The sequence below is a fragment of the Malaya genurostris genome, chromosome 2, assembly GCF_030247185.1.
Source record: "Malaya genurostris strain Urasoe2022 chromosome 2, Malgen_1.1, whole genome shotgun sequence".
Taxonomy (NCBI): Eukaryota; Metazoa; Arthropoda; class Insecta; order Diptera; family Culicidae; genus Malaya; species Malaya genurostris.
This window is the reverse complement of record NC_080571.1, coordinates 332224622-332230621: the sequence shown is the minus strand read 5'-3', so window position 1 is coordinate 332230621 and position 6000 is coordinate 332224622.

Genomic DNA, 6000 nt, shown 5'->3' with positions numbered 1-6000 from the left:
CTTTATGCTGTATCTTCTGTCTCCGCCTTGGTTTTTGTTCCAATACCGAACTTGATCGAGTCTCTCACGCGACCAAGCTTACTCGGGCACTCTCCCACCCATCGTTCCTTGATCGATTCCAATCCGTTAAAACAACCTGCACGATCAGCACCAGGAGAGCGAAAGCTCTCTCTCTCTCTCTCTCTTCTCATTTTCCTTCGATACAATTCTTTGTTCTCGATCGTAGCAACCTCGTTGGTCATCAACGCATAAAACTCATTGAATTTTTTTGCCCCCGAGATTCCGCAATCGCTCTCTTACTAGCATACGTTGATGCGGCCTCGCCCTGTCTCGTTCAATCCTCGGTGCGCCGTACCAGCAATATCGAACCGTGCTCTGATTGGCTCAAATCAGCGTTCCCTCGGTGATTCGGGGAGGGACCATAACGTTCGTCGCTGCCTCTCTCTCTCACACACAATCCGGTTTATTGAACACACTTCGATCGGTGATCGTTGAACACGATCGTTTGGTGCTCTCCACGCTCCCCCACCGCTGCTAGCTCAAACCACACCACACGGTGGGAACAACAATCTCATTAAAAAAAAACAAAACTCTCAAACTACTTCCCACCCCAACGGTTCCCTTTCTTCCTCGAGCCCAACCATGGTGGAGGATAACAAACCGAAACGAAAGCGCACACTCGCTTCCACAGGACCGCTTTTAGGCTGTTGTTTTCGGGAGGGCACACAGGCGTAAGCCGATGAACACAGAGCTGGCTCCTTGACTTACGCTTTGTTGTTGTTGATGATGATGATGATGATGATGAGGTTGGTAGGTTGGAGACGATGGTTTGGAAGAGAAGGCGAAAATCTTCTTCACGACATCCGACGTTCTTCCGTTGGTAGCCTAACTGCTGCCAATTCTGACTTTACCTGTCTGCTGATGCCGTTGAGGCTCTTTTTCCTCTTCTCTGTCGAACCGACAGCAGAACAGATAGACAGACAGACGAACGAATGGACGGACAGACAGACAGGACAGGACAGGACAGGATAAGGAGCACTCGTGATGCCGTGGCCGTGGATGATGCGCGTAACTTTAAGTCACTTGAGATTACATACATCAATGGAAGTGGAAGCTGAGAGTGGAAAAACTGTGCGATGGCCGGGAAGATTTCATTCATACGCGAACAATCACGACGCGGTCCGGAAATCGTGACGACAGACCATTGAGAATTTTATTTTTAACCTTTTTTTTGTTTATTTTGGTGACCTGATGCAACATGTGCTTCGATCGTAAAATTTTTAATCGAACTCAACTGATTTTTTAACCAACTGACATTCTCTGACGAAAAAGTAGAGGAAGAACTTTACAATGTAAGTATAATTAATAGTCAAAATATTTTTTCGCTATTCCAACAGTATTAGATTGAACTTTTTGTTTTGTCACGGAAAACCCTCCAATCAAAAAATTACGATCTCGCAATTTTTCATTTTTGCAGTTATTGTTTCAACTAATAATTAGTTGATTCAACCAATTTGCTATTTGATTTGCACATATTGAAGTAGTTGAAAAATATGTTGTTTTTAATGCTGTCTAATGTCAAAAACAGCACAAAGCAAAACAAAAATCGCAATGGAAAATCAACCATTAATTTAGTTGAAATTCAAACGCGTTTCTCAAACATTTTCATGCTAACGAAATTCGCTTATTATACGTTTGTAAAACTCGTGAAGAGTAACTTTTGAATGATAGTAAAATAATGTTTATCATAACACTAGTTGTCAGAATATTAATGTGATGATAAATTATCTACATCTTTACTGCTCTGGTGTTACAAGAAGAAACGATTGATATAAACTAGTGCTATGCACAGAAATGATAGCCGTTAGAGATATTGCAATTAACAAAACGTGTTTAACGAAAACTAGAACCCAGTGAATTGTATGCGTTTGAATTTTGGTCTTAAAATCAACTTGATTCTCCATCGTGAAATGAATGAGCATCATGTTATCTTCAAGTCATGTACAAAAATTGTATGAACAAAGTGATTAAATTGAAAATGTTTAATATTCATTCATATAATCTTTTGAAACTGTAAGTTGCAATGGCTCAAAAAATAAAAATCAGTGCATTCGGTTCGACTTTTTGTTCGTAAGTAATACAGTGGTCACAATTGGAAAGTTTCGTTGACACCAGCACTACTAAAAGACGGTATGTTATTTATATTAAATATTACATATTTTTTATATATCTTAACATACCGAATTTTCATTTGAAAAATCAGAACGTATATCAATAAGGAATATTTTATTGTCATTCAAAATCAATAATTTTGCTCAAGTTGAAATAACTAATCGTAATATCTAAAATAACTAAAACCGATTTGTTTTTCAACTCACATAACTGTTAAATCAAAAACAAGATCGGTTTTTGTACCTAAAATCCTAACCTAACTGACAGCATCTTTTTTTCAACCAAAAATTTTGTTATTTCAACCATCGTTTCTGTTGATCGAAAAACGAAAATGACAGTTTAGAAAAAAACAACAATCGATTAGTTGTACCAAATTTTAACCAATCAAATTCAGAAAAACAACTAATATTTTGGTTGTTTCACGATCACGAGGGGTTCCGCGTTACGCCTTTTCCGAATTTACCCTCTGAGAGAGTGATAAGTTTCCTATCGTGAATATGTCTTGTTGTATCTAACATATCAATATAATTTTTGCTACATACAATCGAAAATATGATCATCAATGGTGGAGAATTTTGTGTTCGTTGGGACCGCCCATTTGTAAAAAAGCTACAAACGAAATCACGAGAAAAGAAAACCCTTTGCAAGCTATTTGCTTTGGTATTGAATCAAATCGCACAGGAAGCAATTTTGCTGCGGGACGTTCGCAGAGCGCAAGAGAATGTGAACAACGACGGGAAACATTATGTAAAATCAGCACTTCTAATGGCATCAAATATTAAGGAGTGTATCGAAAATAAGCTATCCACACATTTTTCTTTCAAATTATGATAAAAAACGATATTTTATTCAAACTAAAAGTTGATCCTCTATTGTACGAGGTTAAACTGGAGCATAATGAAAACCGAATGAAATTTAAGTTATTGCTTCACGAATTTTCGAACTTTTGATCGAACGCTCTTCATCAAGTTCCGGATAAGTGTTGCATCGCATTTCTTGGACGCTTGAGCTCAAACTTTTTGAACTCCTGCATGTTCCCAGCTGCCTTACCAGTCTTCTTGAAAACCCTCTTCACGATTGCCCAGTAACGTTCGATGGGTCGAAGCTATGACCCTTTTCCGCAAGCCAATTGAGAGTGGTTTTGGCATAGTGAGCCGACGCTAAATCCGGCCAAAACAGTGGAGGTGTACTATGCTTCTTATATAAAGGCAGCAATCTCTTCTGGAAACACTCAGATCGATAGATTTCTGCATTTATAGTTCCGGTAGTGTAAGAAATGGTTGACTTCAAACCACAGCAACATATTGCTTGTCATACCAGTAAATTTTGAACGGATTTCTCCACTTGAATCGACCTGTCCGCATCGCTCACATCCTCCCCAACGACGACAGTAAAGTATTGTGGACCTGGAAGAGTTTTTGAGTCCTCCTTTACATAAGTTTCATCGTCCATTGAAACGCATGCATCCGGACACTACAAAAGACGCGATTACAATTTCCGGGCCCTTGTTGCTGCTCGCTTTTTCTGTTCTACACTTTGTTTCGAGATTTTCTGCTTCTTGTAGGTCTTCAGGTGATTTCGCCTCTAGATTCGCTGGATCTTTCCGACACTTGTTCCTGCTTTTTTGGCCAAATCACGTATTGGCATTGATTTGTTCTTCATGATTAGAGATACCACTTTCTTGTCCAGCTTCGGGTTGGAAGAGCCGGGTTTTCTGCCTCTTCCTGGTAGCTCATCAAAAGAATAGTGTTCCCCAAACTTATGAATGATGGTTTTAACACTGGCATGATGAGTTCCAAACCGCTTCGCATAGTAATACCCTTCTCACTTAGCCATGTGTCCAGAACCTTAATTTTCACTTCCTTTTCAATACGCGACATTTTGAAAACACAGAATTTCAAACGCACAAACAAGTAAACAAACGGAAGCCGAAAGCCAAACGCACAGCAGGCTGTGATCTGAGTATAAAAACCCATCTGTAGTAAATTCTTATCAGGAAATTTTTCTTTTCGGCTCCTTTGACGTAATTACGTCTTACTTCTAATAAGGGGCGCTTTTGCAAAATTAACGTTATGAAAGAGTGATATGTTTTTTTTTCATAAATACGTTTATTTCATAAGTAATATACATAAGTTTTTCTTCGCCGTGGCATCCACGATACATAGGTACTTTAAACCTAATACATTTCGAATATCATATTAGTATTTTGGTGTTCGTTAGTTAATCTAAACGCTGTTTTCATCAAGCGATTTGCTATTATAAATTACATTAAATAAAATACATTCATTTTGTATATTATCTTATACCTATTTCAGTTTTGTTTGTATCAGTTCATCACTTTTGTTCAATATCATATAGTTGGCTATTGGTTGAACTCATGGAAGAGAAAACAGTCTAACATAACATAAAATCTAAATTGGAACTCCAATGGACTTAATGAAATGATATAGAAGTTTCATGTAAGGAAGGTCACGACGAGCAAGAATGTCGCGAACTGGGACATTGGATAGTCTACCTTGGGTACGCAAGGAATCTATTAGTTGAGATCTGACATCACGATACTCCACGCATGTCCAAACGACATGATCAATATCCTTCACTACAAGCACAATGATTAGTCTCGGAAAATCCAATTCGAAGGAGATGTGCATGGACATGAGTCTGGACATCACACGAATGAAATCCCTACTCACACCCAGTGCCCTGAACCATGCCTTTGTCGATATTTTAGGAATAATTGAGTGCATTCACCGACCCAGATCATCTTTATCCCAAAAAGCTTGCAAGTGTTCTTTGGCGAAACGCGCTATAGAATTCGTCGTTGAAAGCAATCGGTCTCTTATAAATTTCACCCTCAATAGCACCACGTTTGGCTAAACTATCGACTCTTTCATTGCCTGGAATGGTACAATGAGCCGGAACCCAAAATTTGAACATTGATTCACATAGGACACCTAACCTAACCTAACCATACCCAATTTTGCTCATTTCTGAAGATTTTCAGTAATCAGAATTCAGTAGTAGTAATCACTTCGAAATCGATTTTCTTCTACTCCGAGCTTACTTTTATTGCTGATATCTATTTGTTCTATTGAATAAACGAAAAAAATGTTGCAAATCACTACTGCCGATATGAATATTTTCGGACGAACCCTCCTTTTGTTGGTTCTATTTTTCATTTTCAGGTGTCGCTACTGGTAATTCAGTTGCGATAATGTGCCAATAGCTTAAAAATTTTTAAATAAAAACTTTGACTAGACTTTGTATCAAATGGCATTGGATTCGGTTGACGTCGGTAGTGCTGATTTTTTGTAAAATATTTTTCATATTGATAATTTCTTGTTTTTGGAGCGCTGATCATCTTTTTCTTAAATTGGTGGCGTGTCAAAATTATCGGTTACGGCGGCCTGGCGTGGCGCGGCGGCGCACAGGTCTAATACGTAATCCCAAATAACGTAAAATTTTTTTTACGAACCTACTTGGTAAAAGGAGGTTGTTGCATACAATGAAAATCATTTCCGGCTCATTCATATTCCATGGAAATTACTAAAATATGGGTATTTTCGGAACGAGTTTGATAAGTCGATGTTTGAGGTGGTTCTGAATTCCAAGATGACGACTTCCGGTTACTTGATATTCCATGAAATCCCTTAAAATATGGGCATTTTCGGAACGGGTTCGATGAGTAGATGTCGGAAAACGATGTTCGACGTAGTTTTGAAATTCAAGATGGCTGCTTCCGATTTATTGATATTCCTTGAAAACCTTTACAATATGGGTATTTTTGGAAAGGATTCAATGAACAAATACCTGAAAAAGATGTTTGAT